Genomic DNA, 14,313 nt, shown 5'->3' with positions numbered 1-14,313 from the left:
AGTCATTTGAGGTTAAACACAAAGGTGTGTCTTACGGAAAGGGCAGAGTGAGAAAGGATAAGTGACCCAAAGTGATTCAAACCAGACTTGGAACCTCTCTAAATATGGTCTGTTCACCAGTTTCCCAGAATGGAGTGGGGCTCTGAAAGTGTATTATCCCATCCTTTTGCTCATTTACCTTCTGACCGTGGAGAGAGAAACTTCTCAATTGGGCGGTGCATTAGATGTGCTGTGATTTACAAACAGATTTGCCAGCATCCTTCCCCGCCCCCTCCACCCCCTGAGAAAGACAATGAAATAAAAAGTTTTTCACCCCACGTACCATTTAAAAAATTCCACAGGTGATTCTGACACAAAGCCTAGGTGCAGAACACTGGTGTGGAGACTAAAGTAGGTAATGCCAGTTATTAAAACCAACAGATGCAGAGAGCTTAATGGAAAAGCCATTGTAACTTCCTACTGATCTCTGCCTTTTCTATTAGCTTCAGTTAGATTTTCATGGGAATTCATGTTTGTGACTGAATGGTGAATTTATCTGGTCACAGGTAGAAACCAGTGGTCTCATGGCCTTGTGATTTAGAAAGCAGTAGGAGAGGAAAACATTGCTAAGGTGGGATAAAGGGGAATTTTGTTCTGGCAGAAAACCGTAAACCTTTCTGTAAGGTTAAGCTCTACACCACCTCCAGCCAATTAGCGAGAACAACATCGATAGGGCAGCCTTGCAAAAATGGTCATGAGCCTCCCATGCTAAACAACACAAAATTCTGAAAATTTATAGGCAAATTATGTAGAGTTAAGGTGCACAGTCAAATGCAGTCAATTAATGTTATCATTATAAATCAAGATTACAGCTTGCCATGTAAATAATAGTTCATAGTAAGCATAAATAACAGCACAAGTGACTCAATTTAGCAAATCACACAGGCTGCTGTGCATGGTCAGTGTACCGAACTGTTGAAGAGAAAATGAGCCAATTTAGTGCTGGCAGAGAGATTGCTGGAATGCTAATTCAATATTAAACAGACATCAAAGTAGCTGATAGAACTGAAAGCAAACTACAGGCAAAGAAATTCAAGACCAGTAGCAAACAAAGAAAAGGCTCAGGAAAACAAGGTGGCGGAAGTTTTAAATTAATAACCAAAGAAAGTGCATCGTCTTTTTAAAAATGTAGCCGATGCAGTAGTGGTTCTGAGACAGAATGCAGCAGGGAGCATAGGTTATGCACAGCAGTGAGAGGTCAGATGGTCTAGGTTCAAACTGCCACCAAAATTCCAAAGTCACTCTACCTCTTCTTTGAAAAAATGGAGAGCTATAAATGGCCCTTAACTCATAGAATTGCTCTGACAGCAGTACAGGCTAATGAACATAGCATGGTGTGTGTTGTGCAGTAAACTCAATAGATGTCAGCCAAAAAAACCCCACAAAAAACAAAAAAAACAAAAACTTAAACACTCAGGCCTTAGCTGCTGTAGTTACATTTGATAATTCATCACGTCACTCAAGATATGTTTTGTTGTCCACACCTTTGCTTAAGGGAAGAAATCTGCTTTCTTATTGTAAAGAGGGCACTCTGAAAGTATTGGAGTAGTATAGTTTACCCTTCTGTATTTCTCTAGGAAGTCAGAACACGGAGCAGGGAGTGTGTCAGCTCCCCAGGACGGCTGTAACAGTGCCACAGAATGAATGGCTGACAAAAATAGAAATTCATTGTCTCACAGTTCACGAGACTGAGTATGAAGTCAGGGTGCCCGCAGGGCCAAGCCCCCCTCTGAGATTCTGGGTAGCACCCTCCCTTGCTTCCACCTTGACCTTGCAAGGCCAGCCACCTTGGCCTCCCTGGGGCTTTACCAAGCATGCCTAGGCTACTCCTCCTTCAGGGATTTGAACACTCCGCCGCCTTTGCCGGGAGCATTCCTCCTCAGCATCCCTGTGTTTACTCCTCACTTCCTGCAAGTCTTTCCATAAATACCACTTTCTCAGAGACAGCCTCTCTAGACTGCCCTCCGTGACAGAAATTCCGATAAACCTTCCATCTACCCTGCTTTCGACTTCTCCATATCATTAATACATTAAAAATCCAAGTATAAGTTAAGGTTCTAGTCAATCCTGTAGAGTAAAAATATCACTGTAGGGTGTGTTTTTGTCTGTTTTTATGGCACTAAGAACATAACCTGCACGAATTAGGCACTCGATAAGTAGGTTGAATGAATTAAAAAAATGAAATTTAATAATCTTACAAGATACTTGGAAAAGCGTCTGGTGTATTGTCAGCATTTGATACATGTAAATTATTGTTTTACTATTACTAGTAAATGCTCTTTGAGAAAAATTGATGATCACCATCATTATTGCACTTATGGAGGATATATTGTGTTTCAGAAAATGTACTGTTCTGTGTATTACCTCATTTAATTCCTTCAACAATTCTATGGGGCAGGTATTGTTATTATTAATATCACTATTTTATGAAGGGGAAAACAGACATTCAGAAATAAAAATAATTTGTTGAAGCTCAATTATCTTATAAATATGGTAAAGTTTAATTTTTATTAAAAAATATCAGCTAAGTCACGGGCACCTGGGTGGTTCAGTCAGTTGAGCGTCCAATTTCAGCTCAGGTCATGATCTCATGGTCTGCAAATTCAAGCCCCACATTGGTTTTGCTGCTGTCAGCACAGAACTTGCTTTGGATCTTCTGTCTTCCTCTCTGCCCCTTCCCTGCTCACGCACTCTCTTTCAAAAGTAAATAAAACATTAAAAATATATATCTTCTAAGTCATTAGACTTTTTAAATAATGGACAAGATGAAAATAAATTCCATTTTAAAAGAAAATGAAATGGAAAAACTGAAGTCTTCATGATATTTTATGCTTTTAGATGGCCTAATTGTCCTGAATGTTCCTGGTCAGGCTCTCATGCTAGGGTCCCTATGCCCCCAACACTGAAACAGAAGCATTCTGACACATGCTTTATAATTTCCACCAATCACTGAGGACAGTCCAAAGATTAAATAGGATTGATGGTTAATACTGCCACTAATCTAAACACAGCAATCCAGTGGTTATATTCTCAAAGCTGTTCTGGTTTCTATGGCACCATTTGTAGCTGGGAAAGGAGCTGTGTCACTCTTGAGGGGTCTGTTCTCTTGTGTAAGAGCACAGGAGGCCTCAGCTAGTGTTAGAAGATGCTAAATTCTGAAATTCACTTATTTCCAAAGAAGCCCAGTTGTTAAGGACATTCTAAAGGACTTATCATCTGTAAAATCAGAAGGAAAGCAGCCTATTCATTTAGTGCTCTTTGGAAAGAAACCAAGTCATCCCCTTCTATCATTGAGAATTCTGCCAAAGACATGGGACTCTGTGGGCAATGGAGGTCAGACTAGTCCCAACCCACCCCTGTGAGTAACATTAAAAAAAAAAAAGCTTCTCGGAAACATTTGGAATCATGGTAAATGTTTCCTGCCTACACAGAATATCCTTTAAAACTTCTCAGGAGTTAAGTCTCCAACTGTGGAAACATTTGTATAAATTATATGTAGATTAGGCACTCTGTATATGCATTATATAAAACTGAACTCTCTATTCACTTTTATAACCCTCTGAATTTTAACTGAAGGCATTGATTTTTAAATTTTCCCTAGTAAGAGCAGTTGATTTCATATCTACAGCTACCATTTAAGGGTTATATAAATTTTAAAACGTCTTTGAGAATGAATAGCAATAATGTATAGAGTGCTTATAAATATTTATATAATACAACATAATATATAGCATTAATAAAATATGTATAGCTTATTGTATACTAGGTACTGTTCTAAGTTCTTCAGAAGCTGTAAGTAAACAGTGAATTGTTTTGAGATTCTGATGTAATTATTGTGAATTATATCAATTAGAATAACTACTTTTTAAAGTTTTTATTTAAATTGCAGTTAGTGAACATACAATATAATATTAATTTTAGATGTACAATATAGTGATTTAACACCTCCATACAACACCCAGTGCTCATCACAAGTGCACACATTAATCCCCATCACCTCTTTAACCCATCCCCTCACCCACCTCCATTCTGGTAACCATCAGTTTGTTCTCTATAGTTAAGAGTCTGTTTCTTGGTTTGCCCTCTCTCTCTTTTCTTGCACTTTGCTCATTTGTTTTATTTCTTAAATTATACATCTGGGTGAAATCCTATCATATTTGTCTTTCTCTGACTGACTGACTTTCACTTAGCATAATACTCTCTTACTCCATCCGTGTTGTTGCAAATGGCAAGATTTCATTCTTTTTTATGGCTGAATAATATTCCATCAGATACATATATCACCTCTTCCTTATCTAGTCATCAGTTGATGGACACTTGAGCTGTTTCCATAATTTAGCTATTGTAGATAATGCTGCTATAAACATTGGGAGATCATATTTTCCTTTGAGTTAGTATTTTTGTATTCTTTGGGTAAATACCTACTAGTGTAATTACTGGATCCTGGGGTAGTTCTATTTTTAACTTTTTGAGGAAACTTCATGCTGTTTGCCAGAGTGGCTTTACCGGTTCTCAGTCTCATCAATATTGCAAGAGGGTTCCCTTTCTCCACATCCTCCCCAACACCTGTTGTTTCTTGTATTGTTGATTTTAGCCATTTTGACAGGTGTGAGGTGATATATCATTGTCTTTTTTATTTACATTTCCCTGATGATGAGTGATGTTCAGCATCTTTTCATGGGTCTGTTGGTCATTTGTATGTCTTCTTTGGAAAAATGTCTATTCCTATCTTTTGCCTATTTTCGATCAGATTACTTATTTTTTGGTGGTTGACTTTCATAAGTTCTTTATATATTTTAGATACTAACCCCTTACCAGACATGTCCTTTGCAAATATCTTCTCTTAATCCATAGGTTGTCTTTTAGTTTTGTTGATATTTCCTTCACTGTGCAGAAAATTTTTATTTTACTGTAGTCCCAATAGTTTATTTTTTCTTTTGTTTCCCTTGCTTTAGTTTACGTATCTGGAAAGAAATTGCTATGACTGATGTCAAAGAAGTTATTGTCTGTGTACTCTTCTAGAACTTTTATGGTTTCTGGTCTCACACTTAGGTCTATCATCCATTTTGAATTTATGTTTGTATCCAGTGTAAGAAGGTGGTCCACTTTTATTCCTCTGCATGTTGCTGTCCAGTGTTCCCAAAACCATTTTCTGAAGAGACTTTCTTTAGCCCATTAGATATTCTTTACTGCTTTGTTGAAGATTAATTGACCATAATCGTTGTGAGTTCATTTCTGGGTTTTCTATTCGGTTCTATTGACCTACATGTCTATTTTGTGCCAGTACCATACTGTTTTAATTAGTACAGCTTTTAATATAACTTGAAGTCTGGAATTGTGATGCCTTCTTTTCTTTTTTAAGGTTGCTTTGGCTATTTGGGGTCTATTGTGGTTCCATACAAGTTTTAGGATTATTTTTTCTAGTTCTGTGAAGAATGCTGGTGGTATTTGGTAGGGATCACATTAAATGTAGAATATTTTTTAATGTTTAAAAATACATTTAAATGATAATGCATATTATTAAATAATCCAATTAGAGATTTATGTGTTTTGTGCTATCAGAATAAAATTCTGTGGCTGTGAAATCAGTTTTGCCATATTGCCATCATTAGTATATAGCTAATATGTCCAATTCTAAACTAAATACTATTCTGATTGTTTAGTGTTATTTAGATCTGTCTCTTACTATTCTTTTACCAGGCATTCTGGTAAAGTTCTGGTCAGTTTACAGATGAACAATTCTAGTTTTTAACTTGGTTGCTCTTAAGCCTCTATATTTTCTCCATAGTTTTACTTTTAATGAGGTGTACAAAATAAAACCATCCTTTTTAATCAGTATTATGGCTACGTTGATCATTTTTAGTATGGTCTGTGTTGAATATTGTTAGGGCAAGTATAGTCTACTTTATTTTCCATATTGCCAAGTATGACAACATATTATGCTTAAATTATTGTTTGATAACTCTTCTAAAATTCTTTATTTTTACATGCGCAGTATTTTATATGAATCATTCATCTATGAGTTTAAAATAAAACAATTTCACTGTTTCATTTGGCCAGGGGCATACCTTTTTTCCTCCCCATTAATCTTCTCTTTAAATACTAACTAGCTATATTTCTTCTATGTTTTCAGTTCATATGTTCTAGATTGAATTTCAGTCTGATATCTATTAAAAGAATGTTTATGAAAAATACGATCCCTAAAGAGAATAACTTTAGAGAACTTGTCTATTGTTCCAATGGATTCTGCATACTTTAAATGTGATATTTTAAAATCCACAAAATAATTTAGTTTTATGAGAATCCAATGTCCATTTGAAAGAAGGAAAGCCATTTATAGAAATTAATCTAAGGGAAAAATTAACACAATTATCCTTAGACTAAAGCAGGTTCATAATCTCTGGTATGTCAAATAGGATTTCACTCTGTAATAGTAATACATTAAAAAATATGCCTACCAAGTATTGAAAAATGGACTCCAATGGCATAAAAGGAAAACAGAATATATGAAATTATTGACAACATTTTAATTTTCTTTGGAAGTTAATTGAAATGTCCTTATATATTATTAAAATAGAAATTCATACCAAAATTTGCATTTTGAGAGCCATGGACAAAACAGTGTTTAACTTTATCCTAGTAATTTCTCTTGGAGCTATAATTACAGATTTTTTTTTCATCAGTCTATTCTCAGTCTGAGATTTCAGTTCTGATTGGTATTGTAGGTTTAATTTCTGGGTGCTAACAGAAGAGCAAAAGAGACAACGTTAGTTAAGTGTCTATTATGTCTATTAAGAGTCATTAAATCTCAGGATAACTTCTCGATTAGGTATGTAAAAGAATGAAGATCTTTAAGAAAGTGGTTGTTACAGAAAATCCTTATTGAATACAGCATCAGTTATGATAGGCAGAACATGGTAATACAAGTCCATGAGAAAATAAACAAAACAGACTTTCATCAAATGCAGGGAAATTGATAATCTCAGTAGCACTTAGATCCTCAACATTCATCCTTGTTAACCAAATGCAAAATTTGCATTAGAAATGCTGTGGCTAATTCATTCTCTCAATTTATTATTGTGAACAGTAACTACTGAGTGGAATTAACTGTGCTAGACTAGAGATTGACAAGAGATTTAATGAGTGTTTATTTTTTAACACAGATCAAATAACATCATGCACACATGGAAATTGTAGTATAAAGAAATGGTGTCATCATCATGAACAACTAAAATGGAATTTACCATGTGACTCACTGATCCTAAGAATAAAGTCTTTCAAATCCAGTATCATTAAAAATGCTAATATTTCAATTATACAGGCATTCTCTAATGTCCTAATCATCAGGTCAACAGAAAGATGTGGAAAGCTATAATTTTAGAATTAAAACAAAGATATTAGATCATCATATTAAACTCAAGCTACTAATAAGATTAAAGGTCATTCTTATCTCTATACTTTAAGAGAATAGGTAACAGTTTTTTTCCAATTATATTTTTTCCTTACAATTTAAATGCCTAGGATATGTAGGGAGGAGAATATGAAATTTACCAAAGGAAAATATAGCTTATTTCTTCTTGTTAAATAATAACTAAATTTTCTGGAAATTTTGTTGGACATGGTCCAAAAAAAAAAAAGAAAGAAAGATTTCACTGCTAAGATATTAGTTTCCAGCATCATCAAGAATATGTTCAAATTTGTCTCTGAAATCAATGAGGTGTCCTGCCAAGCACTCTTGATCATAAAACATAAAGTTGTATTGATCTCTCCTCAATGGGGGTGGGGTGGGGTTAAAATGTCTTTTAATAAAAAACAAATGGGTGTGTGGAGATCATAAAATTCTGTGCAAACAATATTCTAAGTCCTATTAACCTCCATGCTATCATGGTTAAGAACAGTTTTCAAACATCACATAATGAAATGATTATACTAAGGCAAGTTTCTGAGGAGAAGAAGGGATGATTAAAACACCAAGAATTTACCAGAGCTGCAAGAAGAGAAGTGTTGAGTGGGTCAGTAGACATATTTACTGTTAAAAAATCTACATAAATGAGCCTAGACAGAGAAAGCATCTGTGAATTTGTTAAATTTGAAAACTCTGAGGAGAATAATAAATATAGCACAGGCAGCATGAAAAAAAAAAGTCCGTGAAATTTGGCAGTCTACTGTGCTAAAAGTAGTTGTATGTACAAAAATGGAACCTTGTACAGCTGGCTTAAGTATAAAGAACCAAAATGGAGAGCCAAAAACTCTAGTACATTAAGAGCCCTTATAGAATATTCAATAAAAAATAAGTGTCTATTAATATTAAGGACTGTATTTTGGGCATGTAGTTGAGAAAAAGAAAATACAGGGGTTTAGAAAAATATGTTAGAAGAGACAAAATGATTGATGTGAAAGTAATATCAGTTTATTACCACACACCATCACTGAAATGTATGTGGTCACTATTCATCTAGCTATCTTTTAGACAGTGTAGTAGAGTTAGTTAAATCTTACATGCTACATAATAGCAAATAATTACTTTTCTGTTCACAGAAAATGTACCTTGTGAGGAGGATAGGGGCAATGGTTTCTAACACTGGTTATAAACCTATACATTTATTAACATGTTTAATTATTTTAAATTAAATTATTTAGCACCTATTGAAAGTACACATTAAAAGCATTTTAATGTGTTGCAGAGTTTTACATTTCACCAGGTACATAGGACAATGTTGAATGATAATTTTTCAAAACATATCTCCAAACTACTACCATTTTAAATCACTGTCCTACTTCTCTCTTCAGCAGCAAACATTTTAAGAGAGAATTGTACTTGAATCTGTAACTGTCAGAGACAAACTTTTACCATGTTGGTAGAAGCTGAGGTGGGATGGTTTATCTCCTACTTTGACTCTATTGTGAAGACAAGATGTTCATTAGAGTCTACTTGAATCCAAGAAGCTCTCTTACATGACTTCTGTGCCATAGTAAATTTGGGACTGAGTTTAGTCATTTACTCACCTACTCATTTATTACTTCAAAAATATTTATTGTTCACTATAGTCTGAATTTGTGCTAGGTGCTGGGGATATAGCAGTCACTGGAAAATACAGGGCCCTGCACCTTTTATTTGGGAATAACTGAAAGAGGAATTCTTCTTATTAAATTAAAAAAAATGACTACATTTAATAAATCATTAAATTACAGACAATGAATCACGAATATCTCCAAGAGAGCAGTATACTATATATTAGAGTCTACGATTAATATCCTTCTTAAGGGTTGATAATAACTTGCAAGACTACAAGGCTACAACTGTTTTATTCCATTTACTATCTGTCCTCATGCTCTTGGTCTTTCATTTTCTGAAGTTGCTTAGTCCTTATTGATGCCATCAGTTGATACATGAGTTGATCATCGTCTCACAGGGTCTCCATCCTCATTTCAAGAGGGACTGCCGACTCCCTCACCAAGTGTGCCAGCATGATATTTCCATCATCCCTAGGGTTTGCTACCCTTGTCATAGAACCTCATAACTGTGTTTGTGTTTTCTCATTCTCCTTTGTCTCTTTAATTTCTTCTGTATGCCTCATGCACTGGGAGGTATACATGGGGATGCTTCCTTTGCTGCCTTTCCTATCCCAGGATATTGGATGGCCTCCCTAACCTCTCTTTGTCCTCCTCACTTATAGTCTATAATACTCTGTTGTCCAGACTCTTTTTTTCCATCTATTCGTCAATTTTAACTTTCTGATTTTGGTCCTGGAAAAAGAAGTTATCTATTCATTTCTCAGTAAACCACATTGTTTTAGGTGAAAAATATTACCATCCATGTCCTGTGGAAAGGGCTCCAAGAAACTGTTAAACTTGATTTGTAAGTACCATTCTTTTCATTTTACAAATGTTCATAGCTGGATAATTGTTTTGTGAATCTCACCACAAGCTATAAATATAGTGATCCACTTAGCACATTGATGCTTTTGGCCTTTGCATGATGGCACACTTCTTTGTACGTGGCCCGATTACCGATGGCCACACTGATGACGTCTCTTTTTGGATGCAGTTGGAAAATTTGCCTGTCATCGTTTCTTCAGAATTAACATCTCTAAAAATGAAGTTATCTGAATATTGTCCAAACCACTCAAGGTTTCCTTTTCCTACTCACTTTCCTACTTCTAATATCATCTACTCAAAATAGGCTAAACAAGCTGAGTCCCTTACCTTCATCAATGCTCATCTGCCTTGAAACTCCTAACATCCTGGGGTTTTTAGTTTCACCTGCCCAAACATTTCTTCTTCTTTATTCTAAATTCTAAATTCTAATTCTTCTTTATTCTAAATTTATTCTAAATTCCCTAATAGATTTCCTCATTAACTTTATTCTTATTTAATTTATTCTACTTAATGTTTCAAGTTTTTATTTAAATTCTAGTCAGTTAACATATAGTGAATTCTAGTTTCAGGAGTAGAATTTAGTGATTTACCACTTACATATAATACCCAGTGTCCATCACAACAAGTGCTCTCCTTAATATCTGAAAGACTCCACCAAAAAATTGCTAGAACTGAAACACAAATTGAGCAAAGTCACAGGATACAAGAAATCTGTTGCATATCTATATATCAATAATGAAGCAGCAGAAAGAGAAATCAAGGAATCAATCACATTTGCAATTACACTGAAAACCATAAGATACCTAGGAATAAAAAGAGGTAAAAGATCTGTACTCTGAAAACTGCAGAACGCTTATGAAAGAACTTGAAGATGACACAAGGATATGGGAAGACATCCCATGGATGCTCATGGATTGGAAGAGCAAATATTGTCGAAATGTCAATACTACCCAAAGCAATCTATACATTTAATGCAACCCCTATCAAAATACCACCAGCATTTTTCACAGAGCTAGCGCAAACAATCCTAAAATTTGTATGGAACCACAAATGATCCTGAATAGCCAAAACAATCCTGAAAAAGAAAAGCAAAGCTGGAGGCATCACAATTCTGGACTTCAAGCTATATTACAAAGCTGTAGTCTTCAGGATAACATGGTCCTGGCACAAAAACAGACACATAGATCAATGGAACATAATAGAAAACCCAGAAATGGACCCATAACTATATGGTCAGCCAATCTCAACAAAGCAGGAAAGAGTATCCAATGGGAAACAAAGACAGTCTCTTCAACAAATGGTGTTGGGAAAACTGGACAGCAGCGTGCAGAAGAATGAAAATGGACCACATTTCTTACACCATGCACAAAAATAAATTCAAAATGGATGGAAGACCTAAATGTAAGACAGGAAACCATCTAAATTCTAGAGGAGAACAGAGGCAGCAACGTCTTTGACATTGGCTGGACCAAGTTCTTACTAGACATGTCTCCAGAGGCCAGGGAAGCAAAGTAAAAATGAACTATTAGGACTTCTTCCAGAAGCTTCTGCACAGTGTAGGAAACAATCAATGAAATAAAAAGACAACCTTTGGAATGAGAGAAGATATTTGCAAATTGCATATACGATAGGGGGTTAGTATCCAAAATCTATAAAGAACTCATCAAACTCAACATCCAAATTTCAAATAATCCAGTTAAAAAATAGGCAGATGACATGAATAGACATTTTTCCAAAGAATACATCCAGATGGCTAACAGACACATGAAAAGATGCTCAATATCACTCATCATCAGGGAAACACAAATCAAAACTAAAATGAGATGCCTCTTTATTAACTTTAACTGAGAGTATTTTACTCTTACAACAGATCTTCCCATCTACATTCACCCTTATTTTTGCAGCCCAATCACCCAGTTTTCTTCTTTGATATGTCATTCAGATTTTAAGAAGCCTGCAAAATCTCTCTAATGCCTAGAAAATAAAGCCCACATTCCAATCTTACTCCTTATTTGTTTTTGTTCATCTACCCTACTCCCCAGGGCATCTCCTTTCCCCTGAATATTATTTATACTTCTCTTATCTGTTCCTTCTAGTAAAATATCTCTACTTGTAGAATGTTCTCCCAGTGTCTTCACTGCCATGCCTCTTCTCTAAACCTTATGTCCAAATCTTGCCCATGTTCAAATCACAATAAAAATATCACTCTGTCTATGGTCCTACCTGTAAGATCCATTGTCTTCCTCTATACTCATCATTAACTCCCTTTGTTTGTCTTTCTCAATTTCATTATGTTAATTTGTTTATGTGATTAGTTTGTTTTGCTTTGCTTTTTTGTTATGGTTTACAATTTCTTATTCAAAGTATATTGTGGAAAATATTTTTTTTCTCCTGGAATTCAAATTCAGCTTGAGAGAAATTACTGTGTTACCTTATTTAATAAAAAGAAACAGATTTGTAGTCAGATAGGCCTAGCCTTTCTGTAGTCCAAGAGACTCTAAATGATTTGGGGCAATATGTGGACTAGATCCTTGCATGCATAAGCAATTTTAACCTCAACATGAGGAAGTCAGTTTAATTATCAGTAATGAAAAATTAAATGCAATCTGTGACGGTGAGATGAGAATCTTACAATTCTAGCTGTCTTCCAAGCCTAGAAACCTAAGGGATAGGATGTCAGCATTCTGGGGGCCCTGAGGCCTCTGCATTATTCTTGCTTTTTGACTCCTCCTGCTCTGTGAGGAAATCACCCATGTCTTGCTAATAGGCTACTCTGAAGTCTTTTCAAGGTTGTAGATTTTCACCAGCCTATTTTACCTAGAGATGTTCATGATCACGTTTATGATTTGGCTGGAAAAGATTATCCATCCAACATCCAACCATGGCACTTCTCACATGGCAAGCTCCCCAAAAGGGAAATAAAAAGTCTTATACTCTCCTCTATTGTTTAATTGTTCCTGCAAGAGACAAGATTAGAAAAATAGTTTTTAAAATATTAGAAAAATATTGACAGTGACACCTAACTTTTATGTAGGTAATGTTGGCTGAAATAGGATCAAAAGATACAAAGAGAGAAGAGGCTGAGGGATGGTCCAGGCAGAGGCCTCCACTCTGCAGCAGTTATGACAAGGGGGGTGTGCTCAGGCTACCCACAGCGAGGCTCTCCCTTATAGTAGAAAGCCAAGAGAGAGGTTATAGAAATCCTTTAAAATCTTTGGCTGCACCACCCAGAAACTTCAGCATAAATACTTTACGTAGTAGAAAATAAAACTTATGAGCTTTTGTCAAATCACAGCACCTAGAAATAAAATCCCAGGGATAGCTGCTGGAATAGTTTTCTAATATAAAGTTATGCACAGTTTTCATTGCCAAGGCTACGTGTCACAAGGTCAAATCAGCACTAAAGAGGAGATTACACAAATGTGTAAATAGCAGGAGGCCAAGAGAGCAACTGTTCACCATAATGTTTGACTTAAAAAGATGTAACTGATTAAGTGTAGAGTTAAGTGTAGAAGGACAGCAACATTGTAACTTACAAGGAGTTACCCTCCTAAGTGATTATCAAAGTAACTTCACCAGCTTGGCTCAATAAGGAACATAGAAAAAGAAGAAATAGTGTCCAGAAATGCTTACAATTGGGGAGGAGAAAGGAGGACTAGTGAAGAATTCTTGGGGAGAGTGTCCAGAGGATTTAGAAAGAAGCCTGACTGTGAGGGAAGAGGCTTTGCAGACAGACAAGCATGAACACAATCAGAGCTCCTCTTTTCACCTAGTTGTAGTGTGATTTTGAGCAAGTTGTTTACCAATTCTGAGCTATCATTCTTTTGCAAAAATGAGGTGACTGCATTTGCCCAGAATAAAAATGGAATAAATAAAAAATTGACTATATACGCATATATACTTGGCACAGTGAATTTGCAAAAAATGGCAGCTATTTGGGACGAAAGCCAGATATAGTATCATGAAGGCTATAATCCTTACGTCTAAGGTAAACTTGAAATTTAATAGTAGATCAATGGGAATTATTTATCATCACTCTATTTCTATCATCACATCAAATCTGAAATTGACAGACATAAAAACATAATTAGATAATTTTCTGCTTCCTAACCTCCTAGGTCCCCCACCTCCTTTACAAAACAAAACAAAACGAAACAAAACAGAACAAAACAAAACAGTTTTGAGCTAATTTCATCACTGAACTTAGTATGTAGCAGTTGTTTAGAACATTCTTGTTTTACTACCACAAATGGCAGGAAAGACTCCTATTTGGATAATGTCAAGTACACCATCCAGTGTTAGCATTTCAAGTCAAGGCTAACTTGCGATGGTACAGCTAGACAGCTATCTTCCTGTCATCCCCGGAAGCTCAGGAGAGCCAAACAGTGGTTGTAC

The 14,313-nt window shown here is 35.5% G+C and overlaps 1 long non-coding RNA gene across 1 annotated transcript in view; it reads right to left on the bottom strand.

Moving 5' to 3' along the window:
• LOC113598490 (uncharacterized) overlaps positions 1 to 10,338 on the bottom strand; it is a 37,958-nt gene extending 27,620 nt beyond the window's left edge. The window contains exon 1 of the long non-coding RNA XR_003419117.2: positions 10,246 to 10,338. This is a non-coding gene — a long non-coding RNA (uncharacterized LOC113598490). The remainder of the gene's footprint in view (positions 1 to 10,245) is intronic.
• Positions 10,339 to 14,313: the final 3,975 nt, after the last annotated feature.

This window comes from Acinonyx jubatus, chromosome B2, assembly GCF_027475565.1.
Source record: "Acinonyx jubatus isolate Ajub_Pintada_27869175 chromosome B2, VMU_Ajub_asm_v1.0, whole genome shotgun sequence".
Taxonomy (NCBI): Eukaryota; Metazoa; Chordata; class Mammalia; order Carnivora; family Felidae; genus Acinonyx; species Acinonyx jubatus.
The sequence above is the reverse complement of the archived record's forward strand: the minus strand, read 5'-3'. Positions and strand labels throughout refer to the sequence as shown.